This window comes from Pongo pygmaeus, chromosome X, assembly GCF_028885625.2.
Source record: "Pongo pygmaeus isolate AG05252 chromosome X, NHGRI_mPonPyg2-v2.0_pri, whole genome shotgun sequence".
Classification (NCBI taxonomy): Eukaryota; Metazoa; Chordata; class Mammalia; order Primates; family Hominidae; genus Pongo; species Pongo pygmaeus.
The window spans coordinates 91708759-91725028 of NC_072396.2; positions in this window are offsets into that span (position 1 = coordinate 91708759).

Consider the following 16270-nt stretch of genomic DNA (forward strand, 5'->3'; position numbering starts at 1 on the left):
ACTAGAAGTACTTATGCTCACTCATCTGAAGAATATAGAAAAAAATCAACTTTTGAAAAATGAAAAAAAGAAGAAATAAGGCAGGGCATCCAAGTTTTTCAGCAATTAGACTGAAGATCAGAAATTCTTATGTGCCTAGGCACATGATATTTTGTAATGATAAAAGCAGTGAGATATTTCTTGTTATAAAGATTATATTGATTTTAGCAGAAACGTAGTATCAGTCCAAAGATAAAATTTATCAACTTTATTTGCATAAAGTTTCATATTATTTTAATTGATAAATTTGGATCAAGTCAATGAGAATACTGGAATATATTAGCATTAACTATTCTCAATTGCAGTGAGTTGTATTTAGTGAGGCTACATTTTGTTCAGGGTTCTCCACAGAAACAGAACCAATAGGACAAATATAGATAGAACAAAGATAGATAGATAGATAGATAGATAGATAGATAGATAGATAAAAGGTATATATAATGAGAATATACTCCCACAGTTATGGGAGCTGAAAAGTACCAAGACATGCCACCCGCAAGCTGGAGAAACAGGAAAGTCAGTGGTGTAATTTAGTCCCCAAAGCCTGAGAACTAGTGGAACCAATGGTGTAACTCTCAGTCTGAAGCCAAAGGCGTGAGAACCAGGTGAAGGGGGAAGCCGGTGTAAGTCCTGGAGTCTGAAGTCCCCTGAATCTGAAGCTCTGATATCTAAGGGTGAGAGAAGACGGATGATCGGGTTCCAGAAAAGAGAAAATTAACCCTTCCATCATTATTTTGTTCTATCTGGACTCTCAGTGGATTGGATGATGCTTGCCCACACTTCTTTACTTACTCCACTGTTTCAAATGATAATCTCTTCCAGAAACATCCTCACGGACACATCCAGAAATGGTTTCATTGCTTATCTGGGTATCATTAACACAGTCGAGTTGACACATAAAGTTAACCATCACTGGTTACCTCTCAGTTTAGATCCAAAGTTAACATAACTGACTGTAGGTTGATCTAAGCTTTGATTTTCGCAGTTTCATAAATAAAGTTATTTCACATAGCCAGGTGGACTGAAATATTGCCTAGTGTTTGCTCATAGGCTCAGAAATATCAACATATATACAGGACTTACACATTCAGTTCTGCAATTCCAAGATTGCCTTGTTTCTTTGTGTCAAAAAGTTGGCATTTAAGTCCATTAGTTCCTTAAGAAACTGTAAAACTGAGAGGACAAATTCTTGATTATTTTAATACAGCCTGAGATTTGCAATACAAAGTCAGCCACAGAAAATTAAGCATGATTCATATACTCATCAAAACTTGAATCTTCACTAAAATTGTGGCAATTTAACAAATAGCTCTGCATTTTAAAAAAATCTTATTTTTTTTGTATTTGAAGCAGTTCTGCAAGAAAAAATAAATTGTTTCTAGCTCCCATCTAGTTGATCAACCTGTCTAGGTTTAGTAAATTTCTACACTTTTTTTGTAGTAATAAAGAATATTTTTAAGTTCTTTGCATTCTAATATCTTCTTATATGAGTTAAAAAGTAAGATATTCTATGTTTTTAGAAATTTTCTCATATGAGGAATAAATTGTGATGTTGTAAGTTACTGGAGAAGACTGACAAATTTGGGCTTTCTAATGTGCTATTTTTTTTTCTGCCCAAAGTACTTCCTCAACTCTGATTTCTTAATTTGTACTCAGCCTTCTGGTTTTAGCTTAATTGTTATCTCCTCAAAAAGTCCTCTACTCTAGGGCTCTGGCCACTCCCTCTCTGTACCATTATACTTAGCAAACTCTACAATAATTGCCTATCTATGTCTCTATATTCCCTCCTGGACTGTGAAGTCATTGAGGATGGATTCTATTTCTTATTTTTTCCTTATTCTCTTGCATATAACTTTAAGCTTAAAAAAATAGCAAGCGTTCAATACATTTTAAGAAGGTAACACTTTTTAAAGCCAATGGATTGACAATGAGTTTCAGCCATTGTAGCAGATAAATGAAAATGATATTTCTGAATAAGAAGGAGCATGTTTTAGTGCTCTTCGAAATATGCTATTTGAGTGAGCACTTACTCTGTCTGTGATTAATGTCAGTCCTGATTACTTTTACATCACTGTTAGCAAAATATTTGTTATTCTACCTATGTCACCACTGATATGTTACCATGTTTACTGGTGATACCATCAATTTTTCTCAGAAGAATTCTCTCTTTACAGTTGATTATAAGACGCAAAACACATAGATGCTTCTACTATCCAGCTGAGTGGTAGTGTATAAATGACTATTCATATCTAAATATTAGGGCTTAGAGTTGGCGTTATGTTTTATACAATTTAAAAATTCCTTTAATGGCAAGACATAATGTACTGACTCTTGGATAGATGAAAGGCAGAATTGGGGTAGGGTAACAGCAAGCTACAGTTAGATAAGGCAGTTCACATGTGGCAAGCTGGTTGATGTTAGCTGTTTTGCAGGCTCCCTATGGATTGACTAATTTGAATAATTCCGTGGGCTTCAGGGCATAGGGGCTGTCCATAGTTGTCTGGTACTTGGCTCTGAAATAATCAGAGAGTGTGCATAGTGGCCAGGAGTATGAGAGTCCACTAAGGGCAGTACTTGAGGTTTGGACTTCATGAGCATCTCAGAAAAAGGACAACTCTAGCCAGGGCCTCAAAACTGGGTCAAGACAATATTTTAAAAAAACAATATTATGCGTTAGATCAATGACTTATATAGAATTTAAGTTGATCACATAGCACATAATCTGTATTAATGAATGGGAAGTAATTACATGAAGAGTAAAGATAATTGGCTATAACAAATTACATACTAAAGGCTACCTATTGATAACAGAATTTTCCTTTAAAGTCTTTCAGTTACTTTTCATCCACCTACTTTGCAATCATTCCTTTTTAAGCTTTTCCCCTGAAGCCTTATTGAGTTATAACTGATAAATTAAAACTATACCTATTTAAGATATACAACTTGATGTTTTATACACATTTACATTGTGAAATGATTACCACAATCAACTTAATTAACCTACCTACCATCTCACGTAGTTATGTTTTCTTGGTGTTGAGAATATTTAACATCTACAATCTTAGCAAATTTCAAGTATACAATACAGTTTTTACTCATCTTTATTTTTGTCTGAAAGCTTTCTTTTACTCAAATATTAAACCAAGTTGTAACTTATATCACTATGCATTTTAATCCCCTCCTTTTGCTTCTGGGAGTCAGCTTCCCCTCAGTCCCACCATCTTTATTCTTATAATATTTTATTATTGGTTTAGGCAAGTGTTCTCTCAAACTTAGTGTAAGAGTGGCTTAGAGGAACTTATTAAAACTGCAGATTCCTGTGCCATACTCCCAGATATTTTGATTCTACAAGTCTGTGGAAATTCTCAGGCATCTGCATTGTTAAAGGGTTACCAACTTTTTCCAGACTTACTAATGTTAAAGAGACACAAACTGACATCTATCATCATTATTAGTTCATGAAAGAAAGGGCATTTTAGGGCCAGCTGTGGTGGCTCATGCCTGTAGTCCCAGCAGCTTGGAAGGCCGAGGTGGGTGGATCGCCGGAGGTTAGGAGTTTGAGACCAGCCTGGCGAACATGGTGAAACCCCAACTCTACTAAAAATACAGAAATTAGCCGGGCGTAGTGGCAGGTGCCTGGAATCCCAGCTACTCAGGAGGCTGAGGCAGGAGAAATCGCTTGAACCTGGGAGGCGGAGATTGGAGTGAGCCAAGATCACACCATTGCACTCCAGCCTGGGCAACAGGAGGGAAACTTTGTCTAAAAAAAAAAAAAAAAAAAAGAAGGAAAGAAAGGGCATTTAAACATTAAGGAAGTAAACAAAGGAAATTTCACTAACTTGAATATATCTAACTAATGAAAAACTTGCCACATTATATTCCAAAATGATGAAAATATCTGCCTTCTAACAGCAGTCTCAGAAGATTATAATGCAGATGGTCTGTTTTAGGTCTTGTCTTTTGCCATCTGATGCCAGAACACCACATCAAGTGAATCACTTAGTTTATACTTACATATCACTGTAGTCAGAAAACGTTTTTTTTCTGTAGTAGCCAACCACCTTTCAAGGAGTTATCTGTCAGAAGAGGGCTTGGGCTGAGATTAGAAGTCTAGGTATATTTGAGGTCAAATAAAAGTGAGACGTGTGAGTACAATAAGGCCAAGGGATATGCCCTTTAACAGACTTGAAAAGACAGTTGTTAATTGAAAGTTCCAATAAGTAAGGGCCAACTTTGGGAAGAAAGGACAAAGAGAACATATGCGCCATCACTAAATGGACAAATCCACATTGCTATCTCATGGGTAGTAAGTTGACAGAAATTTAAGCAGCAAATAATCACAGGAGATATGGGCAGATAGTAAGAAAGGATACTCTGGTAGGATCTGGTTGATACTGGTGACACAGTAATAGGGATATAAAATATCAGAAGCAGAAATCTAGATAGAATGACAACATGGTATGAGCCTGAGAAAATGAGATGCCAGTCTCAGGGAAGGTCCAGCATCATGACTGATACTACTGACCTGTTAAGCAACTATCTCATATTTTATAGGACTAGTCATAGATTTTTCGAGGAGACAAAATTTTCAGACTAGTTCAGTTAAGGTTACCCCAGCTTAGAAGATTTGAATACTACAGAAACAAGGTACCAAACAGGTGTTTACAGTTGCATTCAATATATTCCAAACTGTCACACATATTCATTCAGTTGGTCAAATAGAATAATTAAACCTTTACTGATTGAAAATCAGTGCATTAGAAGATGTATACAGAATAACATATTTTAGTAGGAGAAGTATCAAATGTTCAATAGTAATTACAGTGCAAGGCATAGGGGCAAAAACTCTAAGAGAGTTACATACAAAATTGCATGGTAATCCAAATGAAAGATTTAAAACAGTAAACCATACTGTCATACTCTAGTAGATGATATACATGATCTGATTAGGACTAAATGTACTGATATGAACAACTAACTGAGAAGCTTCAGAAACAAGAGGATTCATGGATGGATAGAGGAAAGAACAGATGGATTGTATGCTGTAAATTAAATATAATTAAAAGTTAATTTTAGAATCTAAGAGGTAGGTATATGGGTGTTCACTGTACAATTTTTTTCTATTTTGAACATTTTCATAGTAAAAAGTTAGTAAATTGACATATAGGTGTTGTTAGAATTCAAATATGCAGAAACAGGAGGGGGCTTTAGTGAAGAAAAAGGGGAGAAAGAAAGAAGGAATTACTGAAAGAGGAAGAGTAAGAGCAAAAGGAGAAAATTGGAAAATTTTAAACATGTATACAGTAAAGTTCATATGTAACCAAAAAAGAGCCCACATTGCCAAGTCAATCCTAAGCCAAAAGAACAAAGCTGGAGGCATCTTGCTACCTGACTTCAAACTATACTACAAGGCTACAGTAACCAAAACAGCGTGGTACTGGTACCAAAACAGAGATATAGATCAATGGAACAGAACAGAGCCCTCAGAAATAATGCCGCATATCTACAACTATCTGATCTTTGACAAACCTGAAAAAAAACAAGAAATGAGGAAAGGATTCCCTATTTAATAAATGGTGCTGGGAAAACTGGCTAGCCATATGTAGAAAGCTGAAACTGGATCTCTTCCTTACACCTTATACAAAAATTAATTCAAGATGGATTAAAGACTTAAATGTTAGACCTAAAACCATAAAAACCCTAGAAGAAAACCCAGGCAATACCATTCAGGACATAGGCATGGGCAAGGACTTCATGCCTAAAACACCAAAAGCAATGGCAACAAAAGCCAAAATTGACAAATGGAATCTAATTAAACTAAAGAGCTTCTGCACAGCAAAAGAAACTACCATCAGAGTGAACAGGCAACCTACAAAATGGGAGAAAATTTTTGCAATCTACTCATCTGACAAAGGGCTAATATCCAGAACAAAGAACTCAAACAAATTTACAAGAAAAAAACAACCAACCCCATCAACAAGTGGGTGAAGTATATGAACGGACACTTCTCAAAAGAAGACATTTATGCAGCCAAAAGACACATGAAAAAATGCTCATCACTGGCCATCAGAGAAATGCAAATCAAAACCACAATGAGATACCATCTCACACCAGTTAGAATAGTGATCATTAAAAAGTCAGGAAACAACAGGTGCTGGAGAGGATGTGGACAAATAGGAACACTTTGACACTGTTGGTGGGACTGTAAACTAGTTCAAACATTGTGGAAGTCAGTGTGGCGATTCCTCAGGGATCTAGAAGTAGAAATACCATTTGATCCAGCCATTCCATTACTGGGTATATACCCAAGGGACTATAAATCATGCTGCTATAAAGACACATGCACACATATGTTTATTGTGGCACTATTCACAATAGCAAAGACTTGGAACCAACCCAAATGTCCATCAGTGATAGACTGGATTAAGAATATGTGGCACATATACACCATGGAATACTATGCAGCCATGAAAAAGGATGAGTTTATGTCCTTTGTAGGGACATGGATGAAGCTGGAAACCATCATTCTCAGCAAACTATCGCAAGGACAAAAAACCAAACACTGCATGTTCTCACTCATAGGTGGGAATTGAACAATGAGAACACATGGACACAGGAAGGGGAACATCACACACCGGGGCATGTTGTGGGGTAGGGGGAGGGGGGAGGGATAGCATTAGGAGATATACCTAATGTTGAATGATGGGTTAATGGGTGCAGCACACCAACGTGGCACATGTATACATATGTAATAAACCATGTGTAACAAACCTGCATGTTGTGCACATGTACCCTAAAACTTAAAGTATAATTAATGAAAAAAAAGAAAAACATCTAGAATATTTGGGTAATGTAGGAGAGTAGGCTAAAGAGTAGTTGAAAATGAGATCACATCATGTAGGGTTTTGATTCTTTAATAAATTATTTTTTAGATATTAGGAATTAAAATAATTAGTTCGTTGGCAATAGCTGACCAATATACTCAATCCTGTTACCTTTTTCTTACTTTATTTATATGACCATGCCTCACATTTTTCCTGAAAAAAAGATAAACTTTAGTATAGTTTAGTAGCTCATCATTATCATTCCTGTCTAACTGTATCTTCAGAATCTATTCCCATGCCTCGTCTTGAGAGGACAAATGAAAAAAAAATAACAATAACCATAGCAGAGCACTTTGACAATTGGAACCATGGAGAAGAACCTGCCTCCTGAGAGTTATAGTCCTGAAGAAATGCAGCCAGTACTATTAAATGTGGCACTGAAGTAGAGAAGGGATGAAAAAGAAGTATTCATACTTACTTCTCTACTTGTCTTCCTAATAGCCGCTGCTTCCAAGTGGTCAGACCTAATCAGAAGTTATTCAGTAAGAGAGCTCAATTAAGGGAAACCTCCCAGGGCGCATAACAGAGCAGAGAAGAACTGAAAATGCATGGGGCATGCAGATAGAGAACAACCTGCATGTTACTACTTTCCTTCTCCTTTTAGAGAAAGAAGCGTTCCTTTCTCCTTTCTTTTGCCCTGATGAACAAATTTAGTTCTGTCCTTAAATCCACAAGCTCCTATCTGCTTCAGGATCTTAGACCATCAATTATTTTTAAGGTTTTAATTGAACAATTAATAAATTATTTATCCTGGTTTCAAAGAACACCCAGATTACTCTCCCTAAGGAAAAAAAAAAAAAGTATTATCAGTATTCTGTATGTCCTTCCAAACCTTTAACCTCTTCTTTTTCTATATCTTCATACTTTATTTTTATACTTAAACACAAGTGTACACACACACATGTGCAAACACAAATCCATAATAACATACAAAGTTTAGTAGCATTTCTATATGCCAATAGTGAACAATCTGGAAAAGAAATTAAAAATTAATTCCATTTACAATAGCCACAAATAAAATTAAATACCTAGGAATTAACTAAAGAAGTGAAAGATCTCTACAATGAAAACTATTAAACATTGATGAAATAATTTAAAAGGACATAAATAAATGGAAATTCATTTTATGTTCATGGAATGGAAGAATTATTAAGCAGGCACCCATCCCCAAAGGATGTGGGGCATGTAGACATTACCAGGGACTGATTAGTGTCTGTCCCTTCAGTGAACCAACGGACAGGGGAAAGTTTAGAGGTCATCTGAGCTGGTCATGTAAAAACAAGTATAAATCTCAGGGAATATCCACAAGACAGCCTGTCTCTTCTCTTCCAGGCAAACAAAGCAAGAGCCACGGGTGCACAAATAACAAGCAGTGAGTGTGTGGTTAAGGCAGAGAAGGAAGTCGTGTGGCATGCAAAGTGAAAGCAAAGAAAAGCAGACTTGCTCCTGAGGTGTACAGTCTGGTGGGTGCACAAGGCCATTTTAGAATACACACAGAGAAAACAGGAGAGGAGATTGTGCAGGGTTTTGGAAAAGAGCCAATTTTAGATGAAAAAGCAGAGGAAACCCCAGACATTGCACAGCTTTAGGCTTTAGTGCTACCACTATCACGAGCCTTCCTATCCAGGAGGGCCATTAGTGTCTCAGGTCTACATGGTGCAGACTCCAAGGTTCTTCCCGCCCCTGCAAACCACCCATCAGGGTCAGCTGAGAGATCAGCTGGGAAAACCAGAGTCACTATGGCTGAAATCAATAGTTCTGGGGGTTTGTTAGTACGTAAAGCAGTGAAAGAGGAGCAGAAAACTGTGTATGGGGGGTTGAACACTTCCAGCTAAACAATGTGAGGTGTAGAGGTGTCTTACCATTAGGGAATGTATCCCAGTCACAAGGCACCAAAGTATGTTAGCAGCAGCGAATTTCTATGAATCTGCAGCAACTCGATTCTTGCCTCCTCAAAGGAAATAATTCACATGAGGGGCATAAGGCAGAGTGAGAGACTGAGGCAAGTTTTGAGCAGGAGTGAGAGTTTATTAAAAAGTTTTAGAGAATAAAAGGGAAGTACACTTGGAAGAGGGCCAAGCAAGCAACTTGAAAGATCTAAGTGCTCTGTTCAGCCTGTGACCTGGGGTTTTATACATTGGTGTGGTTTGGAGTTTGCATTTCTCCACCCCTTGGGGTGGGCTCTCTGCATGTGCGGTGGCCTGCCAGCACTTGAGAGGAGTCGTATGCACAGCATGTTTTCTGAAGTTGTGTGTGTGCTCATTTTAGGTGTTTTTTTCTTACCAGTTAAGTGTTCCTAGAGGAAGGTCATATATCAGTCAGACTCCACCATTTTCCCTCTTAGTGTGCATGCCTGAGCCTATTTTCCCAACTCCCGAGATCTTATCAGGAAGCTGTTGATCACCAGCTTCAGATGTTTTTTATCTATTCAGAAACTGCCTTTCCCTGGCATCAACTGTGACCAATTTTTATTTTAGAGAGACAGTTTAAAAACCATGACTATCACCTGGTGGTCACCTGACATTTCTGGTGGGGGGTGGTGCCCTCTCCTGCTCTGCTCATGGCTGCCTCGTTACTCTAAAAATATCAATTAATCTAAAACACTGTGTTCATTTCTAAGAATATGCTATCACAAGAACAATAAAAGAGGGAAAAACTAATCTACTGGTTTCTGGATGAACATATGGAAACATATAAACTCATAGAACTACAATGGCAGCCATATAAATATATCTAATGGTATAGAATGAAAATGTAACTGGCTAAGAGTGCTATAGAAAAATTTGTGTCCAATAAATGGCTAACCTGACATAGAGGTGACCCCTCAGTAGCCAGACTAAAAGATCAAAACTAGAAGAAAAAAAAAAAAAACCGATTCAGGACAAAGGAGGTTACATATTGCAGGAAAGATATTTGCACAATCAATTCAGCAAAATCATTGAAGAAATAAATGAAAAACCAACCAACAAGCAACAACACCACGACAACATTAACCCCTTAATGTTATAAGTTTTTAGCTTGCTACAATATACTATCTAAATTGTCTCTTTTTAAACCAAAAATTTTGAGACAGGCTGAGACTGAAAAGTGTGATACATACCAATGGAGAGGGGGGAAGCAGGCAAAAGAAACTGTCTACAAAAGGGGCCAGGTATCAGATTTTTAAAAGGCTTTAAGGTAGCCATTATAAGTATGTTATAAGAACTAAAGGAAAGAATGCTTAAAGAAGTAAAGGAAGGTATGAAAACAATGTCTTATCAAATACAGAATATTGTTGAAGAGGTAGAAATAAAAATAATCAATAAAAAATATTTTTTATTTTATTGTAAATTGACACTTTATAATTGTATATATTTATGGGATAGAAAATGAGGTAATGATTTATGAATACAATGCAAAAAAAACTAAATCAAGCTAATTAACATATCTATCACCTCAAATACTTATGCTTGTGATAAGAACATTTGGGATTTACCATTGACACTTTTGAAATGTATAGTATACAATTAGTAATGATACTAATTGTGTTGTGCAATAGATCTCAAAAAAATTGTTACTCCTTACTGAGATTTTGTAGAGTTTGATCAACATTTTTCCATTTTTCCACTCCCCACCCTCTGTAACCACTTTTGTACTTTCTATGCTGTATGTATGAGATCAATTGTTTTAGATTCCAAATATAAATGAGAATATGTGGTAATTGTCTTTTTTTCCCTGGCTTACTTCACTTAGTATAATGTTTTTCACTTTGATAAAACAAAAAATTAAGCTCAGTTAAATTTAAAGGAGTTTAATTGAGCAATGAATGATTAGTGAATAGAGCAGCTCCCAGAATCACAGCAGATTCACAGAGACTCCAGTGCAGCCACGTGTTGGAAAAAGATTTATAGACAAAGAAAGGAAAATGACGCACAGAAATTAGTAGTGAGGTACAGAACAGCAGGATTGGTTACACGTTGGTGTTTGCCTTACTTGAACACAGTTTCTCAACAGGGTATGAATGGTGAAAGTACCACTGCTGGGATTGGCAAAGACTCAGCTATTGTTACAGGTACATACTCCTAAGTTAGGCTTTCAATCTTGTCTACCTATTAAGTTAGGTTGCAGTTTGTCCACAAGGACTCTAATATAGAAGTACGGAGTCCTTCTCAGGCCATATTTAGTTTGCTTTAACAATTTCCCCCTTTTGGTCATTTTCTCAATTTACTGTCCTACCTTAGGGGTATATCAGCTCTCCGGCTTTGTGTCATAATCTTGTTTGAAGAGACTCTGATCGATTTTTGCTTCCACAAGGTATCACACTGGTCCATTACATTAATGACATTATGCTGATTGGATCCAATGAGCAAGAAGTAGCAAACACATTGGACTTACTGTTGAGACATTAGCGTGCCAGGGGATGGGAAATAAATCTGACTAAAATTTAGGGACCTTCTACCTCAGTAAAATGTCTAGGGATCTAATGGTGTCAGGCTTGTCAAGATGTTTCTTCTAAGGTGAAAGATAAGTTGCTGCATTTGGCCCCTCCTATAACCAAGAAAGAGTCATAATGCCTAGTGGGCCTGTTTGGATATTGGAGGCAACACGTTCACCCCTTGAATGAAGGGGAGGCCTGGTACACTTGATGAAGGACCCCACTACACTACTGACAATTTATGCTGTTAATCTTTCTCCTACCCTTCCACAAGGACACCTCTGGCCTTTTACCAGGGTAACTGTGCACTGGGGAAAGAGAAATGATCAGACATTTCAGGGACTGCTGGACACTGGCTCTGAGCTGATGTTGATACCAGGGGACCTAAAATGTCATTGTGGTCTTCCAGTTAATGTAGGGGCTTATGGAGGTCAGGTGTTTTAGCTCAGGATGTTTTAGCTCAGCTCTTAACTTTCAGCGGGTCCAGTGTGTCCCTGGACTCATCTTGTTTTGATTTCCTCTGTGGGAGAATGCATAATTGACATAGACATTTTTAGCAGCTGGCAGAACTGCAATATTGGCTCCCTTACTGGTAGGGTGAGAGCTATGGTGGCAAAGACAAAATGGAAGCCATTGGAGCTGCCTCTATCTAGAAAAATAGTAAATCAAGAACAATATCACATCCCTGGAGGGATTGCCGAAATCAGTGCCACTATCAAGGACTTGAAAGGTGCAGGGGTGGTGATTCCCACCACATCCCTGTTCAACTCTTCCATTTGGCCTGTGAAGAAGATGAACCTTGGAGAATGACAGTGGATTACCATAAGCTTAACCAAGTGGTGATTCCAATTACAGCTGCTGTACCAGATGTGGTTTTATTGCTTGAGAAAATTAACACATCTCCTGGTACCTGGTATGCAGCCATTTACGTGGAAAATGCTTTTTTCTCCATTCCTTTCCATAAGGTCCACCAGAAGCAATTTACCTCCAGCTGGCAAGGCCAGAAATAAACCTTTACTGTCCTACATCAGGGGCATATCAACTCTCCAGCTTTGTGTCATAATCTTAATCAGAGAGACCTTGACCGCTTTCACTTCCACAAGATATCACATTGGTCTATTATATTGATGACATTATGCTGATTGGATCCAGTGAGCAAGAAGTAGCAAACACGCTGGACTTATTGGGAAGACATTAGTGCGCCAGAGGATGGAAAATAAATCTGACTAAAATTCAGCGACCTTCTATGTCAGTATAATTTCTAGGGGCCCAGTGGTGTGGGGCCTGTTGAGATATTCCTTCTAAGGTGAAGGTGCTGCATTTGGCCCCTCCTACAACCAAGAAAGAGGCACAATGCCTATTGGGCCTATTTGGATTTTGAAGGCAACACATTCCTCATTTGGTTGTGTTACTCTGGCCCATTTATGACTGCCAGTTTTGAGTAGGGTCCAGAATAGGAGAAGGCTCTGCAACAGGCCCAGGATGCTATGCAAGCTGCTCTGCCACTTGGGCCATATGATCCAGCAGATCCAATGGTGCTTGAGGTGTCAGTGGCAGTTAGGGAAGCTGTTTAGAGCCTTTGGCAGGTCCCCATAAGTAAATCACAGTGGAGGCCTCTAAGATTTTGGAGCAAGGCCCTGCCACCTTCTGCAGATAACTGCTCTCCTTTTGAGAGACAGCTCTTGGCCTGTTACTGGGCTTTGGTGGAAAGTGAACGTTTGACTAAGGTTCATCAAGTCACCATGTCACCGGAACCACTTATCATGAACTGGGTGCTTTCTAACCCATCTAACCACAAAGTGGGTCTTGGAGAGCAGAATTCCATCATCAAATGGAAGTGGTATATATGTGATTGGGCTTGAGGAGGTCCCGAAGGCACAAGTAAGTTACATGAGGAAGTGGCTCAAATGCCCATGGTCTTCATTCCTGCCACCCTGCCTTCTCTCCCCCAGCCTACACTGATGACCTTATGTGGAGTTCCTATGATCCGTTGACAGAGGAAGAGAAAACTAGGGCCTGGTTCACAGATGGTTTTGCATATGTAGGCACCACCTGAAAGTGGACAGCTGCAGCATGACAGACCCTTTCTAGGACATCTCTGAAGGACAACAGTGAAGAGAAATCTTCCCAGTGGGCAGAACTTTGAACAGTGCACCTGGTTGTGCACTTTGCATAGAAGGAGAAATGGCCAGATGTGTGATTATGTACTGATTCATGGGCTGTAGCCAATGGTTTGGCTGTATGGTCAGGGACTTGGAAGAAGCATGATTGGAAAATTGGTGACAAAGAAATTTGGGGAAGAATTATGTGGATAGACCTCTCTGAATGGTCAAAAACTGTGAAGATATTTGTATCCCATGTGAGTGCTCACCAATGGGTGACTCAGCAGAGGAGGATTTTGATAATCAAGTGGGTAGGAGGACCAGTTGTGTGGACACGACTCAGCCTCTTTCCCCAGCCACCTACGTCGTCGCCCAGTGGGCCAAGAATAAAGCAGCTATGGTGGCAGGGATGGAGGTTACACATGGGCTCAGCAACACGGACTTCCTCTCACCAAGGCTTACCTGACGATGGCCATTGCTGAGTGCCCAATTTGCCAGGAGCAGACACCAACACTGAGCTCTCGATATGACACCATTTCTCAGGGTGATCAGCCAGCTACCTGGTGGCAGGTGGATTATATTGGACATCTTCCATCACAGAAATGGCAGAGGTTTGTCCTCACTGGAATAGACACTTATTCCCACAAATAAGTGAGAACATGTGATGTCTGTCTTTCTGTGCCTGGCTTATTTCATTTAAAATAACGATCTCCATTTCCATTCATGTTATTTCAAATGACTGGACCTCCTTTTTTTTATGGCGGAATAGTACTCCATTGTGTGTATGTACCAGATTATTTTAATCCATTTATCTCTTGATGAACACTTAGGTTGCTTCCATATTTTTGCTATTGTAAACAGTACTGCAACAAACATAGGGGTCCAGGTATCTCTTCAATATACTGATTTTTTTTTTTCTTTTGGGTGTATATCCAGCAGTGGGATTAAAGGATCATGTGGTAGCTCTCTTTTTAGTTTTTAGAGGAACCTCCAAACTGTTCTCCATAGTTGTTGTACGAATTTACATTTCCTTCGACATTGTACAAGGGTTCCCTTTTCTCCACATCATCTCCAGCATTTGTTGTTGCCTTTGTTTCAGATAAAAGCCATTTTAACTGAGGGAAGATAATATCTCACAGTTTTGATTTCCATTCCTCCGATGATCAGTGTTGTTGAGCATCAGTTTATGTAGCTGTTTGCCATGTATATTTCTTGTTTTCAAAAATGTCTGTGAAAATATTTTGCTAATTTTTTGATCAGAGTATTAATTTCTTACAGAGTTATTTGAACTACTTATATACACTAGCAATTCATCCTTTGTCAGATGAGTAGTTTGCAAATATTTCCTGCCATTCTGTGAGTGGTCTCTTTACTTTGTTGATGTTAACCTTTGCTGTACAGAAGCTTTTTTAAGTTGATATTGTCAATTTTTGCTTTGGTTGCCTGTGCTTGTGGAATATTGCTCAAAAATATTTTACCCAGACCAACATCCTGGATATTTTCCCTAGTGTTTTCTTGCAGTAGTTTCATGGTTTGATGTCTTAGATTTAAGTCTTTTATCCATTTTGATATAATTTTTGTTTATGGTGAGAGATACGGATCTAGTTTAATTCTTCTCCATGTGGATATCCAGTTTTCGCAGCACCATTTATTGAAGAGAGTGTCTTTTCTCCAGTATATCTTCTTGGCACTTTTGTCAAAAACAAGTTCACTGTAGGTGTGCGGGTTCATTTTTGGTTTCTCTATTTTGTTCCATTGGTCTATGTGTCTGCTTTCATGCCAGTACCATGCTGTTTTGGTTACTATAGCTCTGTAATAACATTTGAAATGAGGTAATGAGTTTTTTCCAGCCTCCAGTTTTGTTCTTTTTACTGAAAATAGCTTTGACTATTTAGGGTCTTTTGTAGTTTCACATAAGTTTTAGGATATTTTTCCCCATTTCTTTGAAGAATGTCATTGGTATTTTGATAGGGATTACATTGAATCTAGATTGCTTTGGTTAGTACTGGCATTTTAACAATATCTATTTTTCCAAACCATGAACATGGAATTTTTCCATTTCTTGATGTCCTTGATTTTCCTCATCAGATCTTTATAGTTTTCATTATAGAGCTATTTTATTTATTTGGTTAATCCTAGGTATTTAATTTTATATTTGTCTATTATAAATAGTATTACTTTGTATTTCTTTTTCAAATTGTTCAGTCTTGGCATATAGAAATGCTGCTAACTTTTGCATGTTGATATTGTATCCTGCAGCTTTACTGAATTTTTTGTTCAGTTCTAATAGTTCTTTAGGTGGAGTCTTTAGGTTTTTCCAAAGATAAGATTATATCATCTGCAAACAAGTGTCATTTAACTTCTTTATTTCCAATTTGGATGCCCTTTAAATTAATATATTTTTCTTGTCAGTTTCCTCTAGCTAGGACTTCCAGTACTATGTGGAATAACAGTAGTGACACTTGTCATCACTGTCGTGTTCCAGATCTTAGAGGAAAAGCTTTCAGTTTTTTTTTTTAATATTTAGTAAGATATTAGCTGTGGGTATGGCATATATGGGCTTTATTATGTTGAGGTATGGTTCCTCTATTCCTAGTTTTTTTGAGGGCCTTTATCATGAAGGGATGTTAAATTTTATCAAATGCTTTTTCATCATTAATTGAATGATCATTTTTTTCCTTTATTCTATTAATGTGATGTATCATATTGATTGGTTTGTGTATGTTGAAGTATCCTTGCATCTCAAGGATAAATGCCACTTGGTCATAATGAACAATCTTTCTAATGTATTGCTGAATATGATTTGCTAATATTTTATTGAAGTTTTTTGT